Below are 16,841 nucleotides of genomic sequence, written 5' to 3'. Positions count from 1 at the left end.
CTGAAGTGAGTTGAGAGTCTCTGGACTTTGTACTCTCTTCTTGTCTGTGATCTGACCGTCCTTTGCTCTCTGAGGTTTTGGTGAACCCTGAAAGGAACGAGAGGAACGTGTATCAGTGTCTTGATACCTGTCAGGTTTTCTAATGTTATCTCTATTCTTAAAGTTATACCTCCTTTCGTGGGGCTCCTACTGAGGGGACCTGCCTGTTCTTTTATCTGGACCTGCCACTAGTTGAGGTTTTACTGGTCTAGCTCCCAGACCATCTCTACCTAATTCTGCATAAAAAGTTTCCATTATTTTAGGTAGTTCTGTCTCCTATTGTAAAGGAGTGAAGTCTCTCAGGCGTTGGCGTATTGCCATTGATGCTGCCTCCCCTTTAATGTTTGCGAATATTATAGCTGAAGCTGATACCTGGGCAAAGTTATTAAGTAACTTTATCCCTAAGTTTCGAGTGGGTTCTGCTCCATACTCGTTCTGTATTTGTCTCAATACACCTCGTATTACCGCTAATAAAGGGATACAATGAGTCCTGGTAGATATTGCAACGAAGACTGTACCCCAAGAAGTACAATCCTCTATAGAGGGAGCTATCCCCATTGACAAGCCACTGTTAGTGTTCTATGCTTTTCTTGTGGACCAGTGTGTGGGGATACTGCCTCCAACTGTGTTATTTTTTTAACTATCCAGAAAGGCATTTGTTCATGTTTAGTGGGCATTTTACCCAACACTGCATGTAACGTTTGTGGTGTAGTTTTTGTTGCAGAAGTTTGGACTGGTCCTAGTTGTGTAGCCCGTGTTGACTGAAGTGTAAGTGTTCTCATCAGTAACTGTGTCATGTTTCTGCAAATTTGTATTTATTCTTTATGATGTATAAGGAAGTCTCTTCCTGGCATAGTGCCAATGTAAGGGTGTGGTGTGTAGGCCGCTAGTCCTGGCCATGTTGCCCCATCTCTTCCAAGCGGACAGAGTCTTACTCTATTTCGTGTATGGGGAGGGTGCCTTTAAACTAGGGGTGGGCGGAATTTGCGAAATTCACTTTCGCAAACTATCGCGAAAATGTTGAAAATCTCCGCGAATACGCCGGAAATATCCCGAAGACGCAGAAGTTTTTTTCCCGCCTGTTCGCTGTATTTTTTGCGTGATCGCGGCTCGCCAACTTACCCATGCGGTTGCTCACGGGCGCGGCCATCTTGTTTTCACTTGTCCTGCCTGCCCGCGATGCTTACTTCCTGTTCCAGGTCGCGCAATGCATGTTCGCGCCTGTTCGCGGTATGTATTTCCTTTTCGGGAACGTTTTTACTTGTTCGCGTTGCTTTTTGCGTGCTTGGGGAGAAAATAACGCGCGAACTTGTGCACGTGGTCGCAATGGGTGCGGCCGGCCATCTTGTTTTTCACTCTATTGCATGGTTCTCGGGCCTGATTTTCAATCCTCCCTGCATCTTTCCAATCCTTTGTTTGAAGCCACTTTTTTAAAATCTTTTTTTATTTATTATTTCTCTAACTATTTTCCAGCTTCTATATTTTTGTTTTTTGTCTACTTTTTTTTGTTTTTTAGCTACTTTTTCACTCGTTCTATTGCCTGCTATTTATTTCCTTTACTTACTTTTTAAATTTTATTACCTTTTCTTTCCCGCCCCGTCTCTCATCCCCAGAACCATGTCAAAGGGTAGGGCTCGCCGCAGCCAGAGCCGCGACCGCCTTCCGGCGCCCACAAGGGGTGCAGGCACGGGCCTTATTTGGGGAGGTGGAGTTGGCTGCACTCATTTTCTTTGTGCAGCGCCACCACCCCTCAACCCTGGCAGCAGGTGGCAGGCCTGGGTCCGGGTACAGGCTCCGGGAGCATCGACAGCGGTGGGGGAAGGTGCGCCAGGCAGTGTTGCGCTGCTCTGGGGTCCGGCGCACCCAGGCGCAGTTGACGCACCGGTGGTCCGACATCCTGGACCGTGAGCAGGACCTGCTGGACCTGCTAGGAGTAGAGGTCCCGGGTCTTGGTGAGTAGCTATTTAATTATTACAACTCTGTGTCTGTTCTTCTGCTCTGTGTTATATATTGCGGATATCTTTTTTTTCTTCCAACCAGCTAGAATGTTGCTGCTTACATTCCAGGTTAATTACGTTTAAAAGTCTTCTGTGATTGTTATGACACAGGTGTTCCTCTGCGCTACTACTAATCTTACTTGTTTGCAACTTTGCGTTTGCGCTCCCTTAGCGTGATTCTGCAAGAGTTTATTTTAGAGAAATTAAGTTACGTAATGCTATAGTGACTCTAGTCCTTACTTTGTCCTGTCACTAAGAGATAGGGGCGGAATGAAACTTAGGTTTAGATACTTTGTATGAGTTTGTAATTTTTTAGTGGTATGCGTGATGCCCCCTCAGTTACGTCACGTGCTGCTAGTATGCCAGTCTTTATTAGAACCTTTTCTAGTTTGTTCAATGACTGGTGGTAATTGGCTTAGCACTAGCAGAGCATCAATCAATCAACCCAAAATTTGGTCTATACAAAAAATGTATTCATGTGTCCTCCATTTGACCATATGCATTGTTGAGGACTAAAAGAAGTGGAAATGCATACTTAATGTACAATTGGCACGCCTGGAATAGGTGGGCTAGGTCGGCGGGAGAACAACACCACCAGGAGGACACCAATGAGGGCTCCTCTGCTGGCCCTAGTAAGTCTTCTTGTTTTTAATAATAATTCTTATTCCATAACTTTTACTGCACCATATTTTTCACGAAATATTGTTTCAGTTTCCCAATGCTATTTTTTTCCAACAATTATCCTTCGATCTATACGGTTTCAAAAATCTTGTTATCCCTGCCTCTGCTATGATGACTCTCTGTACTACTACTACTATCAGTCTGTCTGTACTGTAGTTGCTAAGCTTGCCCAGTTGACCACTCTTTATTTGAAAGGTTGTAAATAAAACACAGATTCACCAGTAGCTCTAGACATTGAGTCCAGTCCTTTGGGTCGTCCTCTAGTACTACTTCTAGTCGTATTGATCTTGAGTCTTTGTTAATCTTGAGGCTTTGCCAATTCACACCAACAAATGCCCAACCAGAGTTATTACTATTTTGATATGATAGGACATACTACTACTGTTGTAGGGATTTTGCACATACAGACCTTTGCTCAAGAAAATAGGATGTTGGTGATGGTAGGTTGGACCTTCCTCACACACCTCAATCAGAAATTCAGAACCCACCACAATCCCCTGCCCGACTGTAGTAATGTCTTGTCATTACTGTTAGGTCTCCGAACCCTCCCAACAAGATACCCAACAAGTAGACAACCCCGAACATAACACACCCAACCTCTCAGTCGTGGAAGCAATGCGCATGCACACCCTTCCTTTAATTTGCTCACTCGTGTAAGTCCACACCAAATACCACCAAGTCTATGTAGTTGAGAAGCTCTGTACATTGTTCTATTATATAATGCAGCACCAACAGGAAAATCAATAACATTAAAACAATAAACATTGTTATACTTACTTACAGTAGGGAATTAAATCATGATAACTGAACAGTGGTGGAAGCACCACCATCCCCTAGGAATTTAGTTTATATAAATTTATAAATGAAGATCTCTGAGTGAAGGGACCCCTCACCTTAGAAGAACCTAGTACTGGTAGTTGTTGCATCATAAGCTCTGCAAAGCTCTGGTTCTAGAAGGGAATCTTCCGTCTGTAATGCGTAAAATTAAATGGTGCGCGTTAGTATATTGCAACTTGCAAGCATTTCTCAGCCGTGCCAAAAAGTGTAGCATTTATGGATAAGCAATATGGAATAACAGTACACCAGTACTTCATAAAAAAGTGGCTTGTTAATGTTTTTGTTGACCACTTGTATGCAGCGCGTAGCCAGTAGCAGTGTGAGGTCATGTGGGCTCAAAGGTGTCTTATGCAACAAGCTGCAAGGTAACGTCACATGTGCAAAAATAAAAGACACAAAGGCTAGAATGACCCTAGGGGGGTACCATATATAACTATTAGTGTCTACTCTACTACTACCTGATTTGTACTAGTGATGTATGTTATATACTATTAACTCATTTTTCAATCTTGCTACTGACCAATAGGGGGAGGTGTATATGACGCCTAAAAAATGTGTAATGTTTTCTAGGCGCACTACTGACCACGACCGCTATTGCCGGGGCCAGCGAAGGCGACGTGGAGGGAGAGGATGCGGCGGATGCCGATACAGATGATGGAGCGGTAGGGGGAGTGCCAGCACCAGTGGCGGGCGGTAGTAAATTAGATTCATAATCCTTAATCACTGCAAGGGTGTACTGTATGTATACTGTACTGTTGAGACTTAGGGCCCCATTAGGATGGCCGGCGGATTGCCCCCGCCGGGCCGGCGGTAGTCACCGCTGACCCCGCAGGGGCAAACCTCCTGCCTTCCCTGTAGAAAAGACCCCCCCACATGTCGACCGGGCGGAAAAGGGTTCAATATGGTGACAGTGTCTGAACACACCGCCAGCCATATAATCTGCATTTTGGAATGCCTTTAAATGGCGGCATTGCCGGCCGCCACGGAAAGGCATGCGGAGTATGCTTGGGGGCCCCCATGAAGGGTACCTATGCTATGGTACCCCCCTGCCTTTCAAAGCACAATGTGGTAGGCTCCACGCGGGGCCTGTCATGTTGTGCCTGGAAAAGCACAACATGTATTTTTAGCATTGCTTTCGGCACCACCCACCAGAATGTAAAAAAAACGGGATTCCACTGTGGCGGGCGCATTCTAATTGTCCCCATGAGACCCCCACCCTTTTTAGCGTGAGGATGGTGGGCAGACAAAGTCCGCCCACCATCCGATGTCCTAAGTAAGTAAGAGTTGTTGTGAACGTTTGAACGTTTGAAGAGTGAACTAGACACCCTTTAATTGGCATAGGAGAGGGAGTATTGAGTAATCAATGGCCTCATCTATCTGATTTCAACTCCGCTTTGAAAGTTTTATGGAGAAGACTAAAAGTCAGATCAGATCACCTGGTGTTCAACTAAAAAGTGAAAGACGGGTGGAAGGAAGAAGGACGGGCGAGATTTAAAATGTTATGTACTGTACTTTATAGTGCTACCATGCCACTATGTGTATAATTAACTTGTCTTACTGTTTTTCTAAAAGTATATTTTACAATTGTCTTGTTTTTTTCTTTTTGATACACAGCTACTCCTTCCAAAGCTAATCGGAAGGAGTTGGCCGCCAAGGCATGGCGCCAGAAGTTGAAGGCAATCCAGCAGGAATATCGGCGGGTGGTGGTCTTGGCAGAGGAGGAGGAGGAGACTGCAGCAGCACGTCAAGCCTCCTCCAGTGCCCTGGGACCCAGCCACCGCCCTCCAACGGTTCGGTGCCACCAACTGGCGGCTGCCCGCCGCTACCACAATACCATCTCTGGTGACCCCCCCCACTGTGGCTGCAACTGCTGCGCCCTCTGACGCTGCGTCGCCCATCTAGAGGTGCAGATGCGTGTCCTCCTGCAATCCCGCCCCACACCTTTATCCCTGTCTTCTGCCCCTTTTTCAATTCTTGTTTGGGTGGGTGGGAATTGGGCTTTGGGTTTTTGGACTATTTTCTGGACTTTCTTACGGACATTGGTTGGGGTAAGGGAGGGAGGTGGGTCAGCCCTTGTGGGTTTTTAGTTTATTTTTGTTAGGGTCAATTAAATCTATTTTTCTATGTTACATGCAATGTTGTTAATGTTTTGTAGGTGGGTTTACTGTTTTACATCACACTGTTTCCTTGCTGGTGCAGGCCCGCCCATAGCCAGTGTTTGATTTAAATAATTGGCTGACTGTGTAAGACACAAACAGATAGATGCGACACCACTCACTGATTGAGTTTTCCTACTAGTACTTTTAGTCTCTCCTCTAGTCTATGCATTCTTTATCTGGACTCAAAGGTGTGTGTGAAATTGAATTGATTGAAAACATGTCCATTATTAATTCTGCCTCCCCCAAACTTCTCTTACCTTTGCTTGATGTTTAACTTAAATGGTGCCAATGCTGCACTCGACTCAACAAAAGCTTTTATGCCACTCATGAAACGTCCTCCTGACTTGTTATTATTCCATCAATCATCTCCGATACTTGTACTGACTGACTGTGAAGATCAGCCTGCAGTAGAAGTAACATTTTGTTATTACACAACAAGAGTAGAAATATTATTGACTTGAGGCACTCTTTAGTGTGTACAGTAAGACTTTGACTTCACTTCGTGCACAACAAACAAACAACAAAAACACAAACACCAGTCGCTCAGAGTCAGGTGTCCAATGCATGCCATTAATTGTCATTACCTGTTCCTTCTCATCTTAAGTTAACGGGCAGTCTTTTTCGCCATCATCATCATGGACGGTGCTGTTGTCAATCATACTCAGTGCGCAGATTGAGTCCCCTTCCTGTATTCAATTAAAAGCAATGTATCAAGCTGCAGCAGAAGTACAAATTTCTTATTTGCAAGAAGGGGAAAATTCACCTTGAGTTACGTTTAGTGTGTACTGTAGAAAGATGATTAGTGCATAATGACATAACTTCATGCACAACAAACAACAACAAAATCACTCAGTTTGCGACTCTGCGTCCAATGCATGGCATCAATCATTACCTGTTCCATCTCATTTTCAGTTAATGGGCAGTCTCTCTCGGCTCTGAAAGGAGGATAGCTATAGTCGTCATCTGATTCATGCTCCACTTCTTTTGGCGGGACTAGGAAAGTTTTTATTTTTTCTTATTTTTTCCATCATCCAATCATCATTCATGAAGGCAATGGATTTAGGCGGGAGATTCAGTATGATGGAGCGGAGGAGCTGGATTCGGAGGACTGTACTGTCAAATTGCAGACACCTGAAACATGTATATTAAATAAGAAGAGTAGAAGACGGTGGTAATGGATTTGTTGTGATTCACAAGTTTGTAACCGGAACGACAGACACACAAATAAAGGGGAAAAGAGGGAGGAAGACAGTAAGTGCAAGCCTAATTTTCAGGGAAGTATAGCTCGTCCTCAAACTCTGGGGGTTCAGCCAGTAGTAGGTAATCATGTGACACACTACTTCCGTCACCTGAGCTGCTGTACTCATGTTCCTCCATTGCTTCATGTATTGTGTAATTCGGTGGTATGAAGTGCTGATTCATTTTGGTCATTGTTAACCTCTCCACGTTTTTGGGCGAGAGAATGGTCCTTCTCACTGTTACAATGGAACCAGCAGCATTGAAAACACGTTCGACGTTCGGAAGAGACACTTGCGACAGGGCAAGCCAGATAGCTTATCGCCAGCCTGCTGAGCAGGTGCCAGTCAGACCTTTTCCTATACCAATACTGCAATGGGTTTTGATCAATGTACACCTCTGTTGGGTCGTCCAGATAGGCCTGGACCATCCGCACAATGTTCAGGGGTGCTGCTGGTAAGCTTTCGGGATCTTTTCTCTGTGCATCAGCACTGTGCTTATTAATGCCTAACTGTACATACCAATCGTCTAACGATTCTACTAGGCCTAATGATCCAGTTATTGTTGCTGTTGTCGATAGTGATGGTGAGTGTTGTGATCCAAACGCACTGCCCTCAGCCGACGAAGTTGCACTTGATGCTGCATGCCCTGCTGCAGTACTTCTTGTGGGTTGATCTTGCGGGCTTTTAATTAGCAGCCGTTCATTTTCCAACTTACTCGCTGCCTCAGCTATACAAGTTTTGTAGCGGGCAACATCAATCTCTGAAAAAGCAAAGAATGTCTTCAGTCCAAATTTTACACGTGGATCCAGAATTGTAGCACAAATGTAATGTTCTTGTGACAAAATTTTATTTTCTATCCTTGTATTTTCAGCTAAGCGACGGGCTAAGCTCTCCACCAAGTCATAGGCTCCCTTTTTGTCCTCTACACCTTTGTATGATTCAGACACCTTCTTCAGGTGATGCTCTAGCATTTGCAATAATGGGATAGCTTGGCCCATTGTACAGTCATCCTTGCTGACTTTACGTGTGAATACCTCAAAATGACGAAGCATCTCAGTCAGGCATTTAATGAGGCTCCATTGCTCCAACTGAAGGGTCATGCCTTTAACAGTACCAGCCCCTCTTTTCCAGACATATTCATTGAGTGGCCTGTACTGCTCAAACAGACGATCAAGCATGTAATACGTTGAGTTCTAACGTCTTGCCACCTCCTAGATGAGTGCTTTGACTGGCATCCTATATTCACATTGAATGATCCTCAGCTGCTTCCGAGCTTTAAAAGAATGGCTGAAATGAGTGCATATTCTTCGGCAGATGGCCAGTAAGTTGCTGACTATGGGTTCTTTTTTCAGAACGTCTTGAACTATAATGTTTATGCAGTGCGCCAAACATGGAACCCTGAAATAGGAATCAAGATCCATTGTCTTAAGTACATTACTGCCATTGTCTGTGGCAACAAAACCAATACTAAGCCCTCTTGGGCGCAGCCATTCAAAAACCTTGCTGCGAAACTCTTGCAAAATGTTTACAGCCGTATGAGATTGCTCCATGGCGAAAATGGCTACAGTTGCATGTTTCTGAGTACCTTTAAAAATCACAGCTGTGTCAACAGCACCTCGTTCAGATAGCTTATCTCTAACCCCCACAAAAGAGACCCAGTGTGCAGTGATGCACATGTAATCTGTGGCTTGGCAACTGGTCCACATTTCTGTTGTCAGATGGATATTGTGAACAGCACTCTGCTGCAAAGCTTGTCCAACCGATTCCAGCACATCATGATGTAGTGCCGGAACAGCAATGCTTGCGAAATAGGACCGGCTGTGAACCTTCCATTTAGGGCAGATGGCTGACACAAATTCAAGGAAACCCACCCCTTCCACAAATGAAAAAGGGAGAAGGTCCAGCGCTAACATTTTAGCCAGCTTCGCATTGTACAATCGTGCCGTTGGGTGGTTGCGTTGGAACTGCCCCTCCAACCTAAGTATGCTCTCAATGGTAGGCTGGATTACTTTCCTTTGTGGTGCTGTTGTTTTCATTAACCCACTTAGGCTCAACAACGCAGTTTGTCTCATTGCGGTACTCGGTCGCCTTGGTGTCTCAGCCTGACTCTGAGTATGGCTCTTACTGCGGTGCCACTCAGATGTTACTGAGGAGGATGTGGGCGGTACCACTACACTACTGGGGACAGGGCTAGAAATGCCTCCCTCTTCTTCACCTTCCACCACCATAATGTCGCCCCCTGATTCTTCCTGACCAACTTCAATGGGTTGAGTTTTTCTACTTTCTTTTAACTGAAGTAGGTGATTCTCCCACATGATAGTGTGGTGTATTCTGAGGTGACTTGCTTGGCCTCCGGTACCATAGTTTGTACCAAGCTTAACCCGCCGAACACCTTGTCGACAAATTGAGCATATAGCAACGTTCTCCTCCTTGGTGCAAACAGAAAAGAAGTCCCAAACTGGGGAGGAGAACTTTCTGGCACTGCTGGATGTGCCACTTTCAATACCAGATGAACTGGAGGGTGTGCTTGGAATGTGACCCTGTGCAGCTACACTGTGACTTTTACTACCACTACCTACTGAGATGGTTGAGCTAGATGTAGGTCCCTGCCGGGCCTTGGAAAATATGGCAGCTGGAGGTAGTGGTGGTGTAACCTGTGTTGGTGATATCCGTGCTACATCCCGCTCAGTAGCAGCCTTTCTGGATAGGGCGAGAATATTGGTCTCCAATCCCTTTGGGGCGGGAGTGATGTGTGTGATGACTGGCTCGTCTTCATCAACATCACCCCCCTCATCTACATCTACCTCCATAACTCTAAGTTTTTCTGGGACCTTCCTTTTCAGAAGCACTGAGCTGGTGGCTGCCAAGTGGCATCACAATCATCAGAAGCAGGGCTTAAAGAAGAAGATGATGGACTAAGCCTCCTTTTCCTTGCTGGTGGTCTGGAAGACAATAGATCTTCCGAAACAGTGGTTTGCTCCACTTTGTCTGCAGGAAGCTCGATTTCCTGAAATGCCCCTACGTCAGGAGCAACAACTACTATGGTGGGCTCTTGTTGCGGCTGCTGCTGTTCTTGTTGTGGCTACACACTTATCTGCTGAGTTTCCACCTGCGTTGATTGTGTGCTACTTTGCGATAATGACATTTCAAGATCGCTGCTCGTTAGTAGACTGGCTACCTCTGTGACACTCAAGGCCTTGGGCCTAGGTTGGTGGGGTTGGACCGCTGGTGCTGAGGTGCTGCTCCCAGCTTGGTTCCCGAAACAACGCTGCTGCAGGCGTAACTTTTTTGGTGCCAAAGAAAACATTGGCCGGCACACCAGTCGTGGTTAATGGTACTTCCTTTTTCTGTTCCTTCTTCTCACCGGCAACTTTCTTGGTACTGGACCTGGTACCTTTCTTTGGGGCCATCTTCTTCAGATGTCAGGCAGGACGTAGATGCACAACAAGTTCTGGTCACACGTGGACGTGATGCGCAGCAGGACTTCTGTCAGGCTGGCAATAGAACGGGTGATGATGACAGGTGTCATCATCATGGCTGGCTCCTGGCATCCTCTGGCTTTTTGTGCACCTAAAAGCAAATAAGCCAGGAGAAGAACACCAGTGAAATGTTGCATTTGTTGTTGTGGTTCAGTTACTTACTACTGTACTAGTGCAAACAAAAGATATATTCTAGCCATTTCTGACTTTTTTTTAACTAGGGCTATGTTATACTACTGTGTACAGTTACACACTACACTCTCAGGAAGGATAGGAAAGATAATAAGAACCACCAAAATAAAAATGTAAGGGAAGTGGGGTGGACCCTATTTGCCATTAAATTATTTGAGCATCTCATCATCCATGGAGCTGCTGCTGGCAAAGGGTGTGGATGGATGGAAGCAGTAAGCCAATAGGAAAACCATGCAGGCCTATATGGCAAAAGCAGGACACTAATAACTCACAACACAGAAAAAGACCACCAGCCACATGGACATTCACAAATCACAAACAAGCAGGGGGCCTGGAGAACACCAGGAGCTGACAAAAGGGCAATAAAAGCCAGGTAAAGGATGCATGCTAAAGCACACTGCTCTGCCTTTTTAATGCAACAAAATGCAAATACGAAAATTCACAGGCCCCAAAAAGGTCTGCAGGGTGCATGCATTGCACACCAACACACACCAGACACACACAACAAAAGCATGTCTTTAAGACAACCAAAATCAGAAAGCCCACCCCAAAAAAACACACTTGCAAACTCAATCTAATGCCATCCATGCCCTAAATGATGTCTAAATTCAACAGCCCACACAGAAACACTTGATGAATACAGCTATGGCTACCTGCTCTGATCCTACTGGATGAAAGCAGGCCTGTTGGCAGACAAGCTTGCAGGCCTAGGCTTCAAAATGGCCACCAGCCACATGGCCAGGCCCAACAACATCAGAAAGCCAACCCCCAAAAAACACACTTCCCCAACTCAATCCAGTGCCATCCATGCCCTAAATGATGTTGAAATTCAACAGACCACACAGAAACACTTGATTAATACAGCTGTGGCTACCTGCTCTGAGCCTACTGGCTGAAAGCAGGCCTGTTGGCAGACAACAAGGCCAGACAAGAGACAACAAGCTTGCAGGCCTAGGCTTCAAAATGGCCACCAGCCACATAGCCAGGCCCAACACATCAGAAAGCCCACCCCAAATAAACACAAAAACATACTTCCCAACTCAATCCAATGCCATCCATGCACTAAACGATGTCTAAATTCAACAGACCACACAGAAACACTTGATACAGCTGTGGCTACCTGCTCCGATCCTACTGGATGAAAGCAGGGCTGTTGGCAGACAAGGCCAGACAAGCCTGCAGGCATAGGCTTCAAAATGGCCACCAGCCACATAGCCAGGCCCAACACATCAGAAAGCCCACCCCAAATAAACACAAAAACATACTTCCCAACTCAATCCAATGCCATCCATGCACTAAACGATGTCTAAATTCAACAGACCACACAGAAACACTTGATACAGCTGTGGCTACCTGCTCCGATGCTACTGGATGAAAGCAGGGCTGTTGGCAGACAAGCTTGCAGGCCCAGGCTTCAAAATGCCCACCAGCCACATAGCCAGGCCCAACACATCAGAAAGCCCACCCCAAATAAACACAAAAACATACTTCCCAACTCAATCCAATGCCATCCATGCACTAAACGATGTCTAAATTCAACAGACCACACAGAAACACTTGATACAGCTGTGGCTACCTGCTCCGATCCTACTGGATGAAAGCAGGGCTGTTGGCAGACAAGGCCAGACAAGCCTGCAGGCATAGGCTTCAAAATGGCCACCAGCCACATGGCCAGGCCCAACAACATCAGAAACCCCACCCCAAAAAACACACTTCCCCAACTCAATCCAATGCCATCCATGCCCTAAATGATGTCTAAATTCAACAGACCGCACAGAAACACTTGATACAGCTGTGGCTACCTGCTCTGAGCCTACTGGATGAAAGCAGGCCTGTTGTTGGCAGACAAGGCCAGACAAGCTTGCAAGCCTAGGCTTCAAAATGGCCACCAGCCACATAGCCAGGCCCAACAACATCAGAAAGCCCACCCCAAAAAAACACACTTCCCAACTCAATCCAATGCCATCCATGCCCTAAATGATGTCTAAATTCAACAGACCACACAGAAACACTTGATTAATAAAGCTGTGGCTACCTGCTCTGATCCTACTGGATGAAAGCAGGCCTGTTGGCAGACAAGGCCAGACAAGCTTGCAGGCCTAGGCTTCTAAATGGCCACCAGCCACAAGGCCTGGCCTAACAACAGAAAGCCCACCCCAAAAAAAAACACATTTCCCAACTCAATCCAATGCCATCCAGGCCCTAAATGATGCTTGAAAATGAAATACATTCAACAAACACCAAAGGAACAGTTGCTTCATCATGCACACACCAATGAGGCCATGACTAGCTCGGGCCTACTACTGACTACTACTACCTAAACATTTTTAAAAAAAGGAATGATAGTTACCAAAAATAAATTGTAGTTACAACAACTGCAATGCCTCCAATCAAACAGACACAACAACCACTTACTTGTAAAATATCCAATTAAAAAATCCTCAAATCCAATTGCAATGATTCAGCAGATAAAAAGAGTGATCTTTCCAGCTCAAAAGCCAAAGGCAGAATGAGCAGGAGATGGACAAAGCACTGGGAGGAGCCTGCTGGACAGGAACAGGAAGTTGGAGATTCTGTGGCACTTCCTCCCTCTCCCCAACTTTTTAAAAAAGTACTCCTTGCACAAAAAAGGACAGCCAAATGTCAATCTGAGGAGTTGTTTTCATCCAAATCATCATTTGCAGAAGGTTTCATGCTGCTAGAGCTGATATTCTTCTCCAAATTGAAAATTTCACATGTTCGAGTTCTCGAGCTTCACATTACTTCCGCTGGATGTCGATGGCGTGTCCAAAATGACTTGATCGCGTTCTCTCGCTCCCTGTCGCGTTGGATATGACGTGTTCTGGGTCTCTTTCTCCTTTTCGAGTTCGATACGACGTGCCCGCGTCCTCACGCTCTCGCTCGCGGTGGAGAATGACGTGTTCGAGATCTCAATCTTCTCCTACTCTCGCGGTGCATGATCGCAAGAAGAAAGACGTGATTGCGCGAGAAATGACGTGATCGTGCTACAAATGACGTTAATGCGGGCGCGAACTGTCGCGAGACAGCACAAATGGCTACCAACAATCAACATCTCGTGGAGAACGCGAGCGGATCGGGAAAACTTGGCGGCGAACGCGGGGATTCAGGTAAGGCGATTGTGCGCATGCGAGAATGTATTATTTTACAGCGCGAGCAAGCAAAAAATTTCCGGTAAAATGCGGATTGCGGAAATTTTGACATTTTCGCACTCTCCGCGGAACGCGAAAATGTCAAATTATCACAATTTTCATGAGCGGAACGGAATTTTAGACCAGGCCTAATTACCGGTAAGATGCGGATTGCGGAAATTTTGACATTTTCGCGCTTTCCGCGGAACGCGAAAATGCCAAATCATCGCAATTTCCGCGAGCAGAATGGAATTTTGGACCAGGCCTACTTTACACCTGTATAAATGTTCCTGGTGAGTTAGTGGAGTTTCAATGTCCTCATATGGACAATATTTGTTTGGTATGTCATCTTCTACATAGTAATGCAATGTTTTTGTTTGTGCATCTGCCTGTGGGAATATAATCCATTAATAGAATGCCTCCGTTTCATATGCCTCAATCACGAATGTTACTTACCCACCCCTAGATTTAACCCCTTATGCAGCTAGTTTTAGGGTGATGGCATTTCTAACATTTTCTGCAATGTGTATTGCATCTGCATCTTCTTCTTCTGTTGAGAAGTTTAGTGCATTTACTTGCTACACGTCTTTCTGTTCAGTCATTGTTTTTAGAAAGGAGAGATTTTGAAGGGAACTGGGATAAGGTGTTATGCATACAAGGAACAATGTATCCTTCAAGCTTGATTAAACCAACAGCCAATACATAGGATTTTTGCACATCAAACTGTGGCAGATTTTGTTCCCTCCTACTCCAGACGTCTCTGGGGAAATGTGAGTAGGGGTCTCTGAGAATAGCATGACTGAACTACTCAGATTTGACCATTAAATATGTACCTAACCAGTGTTGGGCGCCATGTCGTGTAGTTCTTATAAATCTTTATAAGATCTGCGCTTTTAATCAAAATACATTGCGGGCTTGGCATCTGAACTGATTCCGGGTATATTGGCCTGTATGCCAGCTAACTCACAGTGACACCAACAACTCCTCTTATTAAAGAGAGAATAGTTCTTGGCAACTAATAAACATGACAACCCTGATCCCTCAGAATCGTGGAAACAGTGCAACACTTTTCGCTCAGTTACTCGTGCTAACTTAGTCTCAGAGATGTACACAGAATGAACGGTATGGACGTTTTCAATAAACATTTATTGAACATTCGTCATTCGGGTGTAAGATAGGTGTGCTGAGACAATCATCAGACAGTAACAGATATAAATGATTAGAAGTACTAGAAAAGGATGGTAAATCGCTACCATTTTGTTATAAGTATGAATACAGGCAGGTATATGAAATACATGACAATAAAATGTGTTCTTCCTATGATGCAATCCTAACTATATGTACCTAAGTGTACCTAGCATGTGTGTAGGTGTTAGGCCAAGAATCCCTCTAGGATAAAGTCAACGCCATTACCTGAAGTGAGAGACTGTGGGACCCTGTCTTGGTCTCTAGTTGGGCACCCCGCAAGGGATGTTCAGACCACTGCAAGCTGGAGTATCTGCATGCAGGAATCTCAGCGTCTTGCGTCAGTGTGTCGGCATGGAAGTTGTGACCTCCTCTGATTATTCAGCAAGGTGTGATGTTTATATACCCAAAGGTTTCACCAGGGGTTCTACCTTGCTGTGCCACTGTTGGACTTAGGATGACTTCGGGAATGAACCTTGTACATAGTTATTATGCAGGAGATGATAGTCCTTCTGAATTTCTGAGAATCCTGAATCCTCATGCATAATGTATGAGGCTATTGTTCAGGGAATACCCCACGTTCTGTAAGGAGTTCTGTAACTAGGAAAAGGGTCAGTCCTAGCAACCATTATGCATGTAATGCAGGGATGAATTTAGGTAAAAGGCTGTGATGTTAGCTGGGCCTACATTGGGGTACCTATATGGAATATAACACCCTCCTGCCCATGTAACTCGGCTATATAAGTTGGTTTGCGGGTGTGTTGCATCAATCTAGCAAGGGTTCTACCCGGCCGTTCCCCCACCATAGCGCCTAGCAACTGCATATTAGCCCAAGTAAGGTGTCTCCCACTCTGCTGCCTCCCGAGACTCTGACAAAAAGGTTTCATGGTGTTGAAAATTGGGGGGTTGAAAAAGGGAGGCCTCACACCTATCAACTTCCGACAATTGAGCTTTTAGTTGTGCTAGCGTGCGGCGTAGATCTCTAAGTACTCCAGCGCTCTTGGAGATGCACACTCCTCTAGTGTATGACTTGAACGCCTCTCATTGGGTGGCCTTTGAGTTTACAGTGCCAACATTAAGAGTAAAGTACTCCAATATATCTTTGCAGAGTTCTGTCTCAAATACTACGTCTCTTAAGACCATGTCGGGGAATCTCCATGGTCTTTCAACACCCCCTGCATGTGGGATTCTCAGCTGCATCAGGACGGGGGAGTGGTCTGATAATGTGCGGGGGAGATGACTAATGGCTCTGACCCACAGGGCCACCCCTCCACTGAGAAGCCAGTAATCTAACCGGGTTCATGTATTGTGTGGGGCAGAGTAGTGTGTGTACCCTAACTGACTAGGGCAGTGGCATCTCCATGCATCCACTAACTCGTATGCCTCATGAATGTCAGTCAGCGAGCGCCTGGCTCTGGTCTTGGTGTCTGTAGTAGTGGCAGTGCTGTCTCTCACTGGATCGAGGAGTAGGTTGAAGTCCCCACCCAAGCAAATCTGGTCCGAACCCATATGTTCAATTTCTGCATGAATGGAGCTGAAAAAGTCGGGATCATCAATATTTGGTGCATAGACATTTACAAGCAAAACTGAGTGCTCTAATAAACATACCTTGACAAGTACAAAACGCCCGCATCTTTATACACCGTTACCTCCCTAAAGGGTACTACCCTATGAATCAGTATTGCAACCCCTCTGGCATAGGAACTACAGCCTGCAAAGTAACTATGCGCTCCCCAATTGGCGCCCAGATTGGACTGGCCCTTAGGTGCGAGATGCATCTCCTGCAGGAAGGCGATGTCCACCTGATGCATTTGCAGGTAGCTGGTTACTTGTTTACATGTACGGGTGTTGTTGAAGCCCCTTACATTCCACGACATCATTACAA

Source organism: Triturus cristatus, chromosome 5_2 (assembly GCF_964204655.1).
Source record: "Triturus cristatus chromosome 5_2, aTriCri1.1, whole genome shotgun sequence".
In the NCBI taxonomy this organism is placed as follows: domain Eukaryota; kingdom Metazoa; phylum Chordata; class Amphibia; order Caudata; family Salamandridae; genus Triturus; species Triturus cristatus.
The sequence above is the reverse complement of the archived record's forward strand: the minus strand, read 5'-3'. Positions refer to the sequence as shown.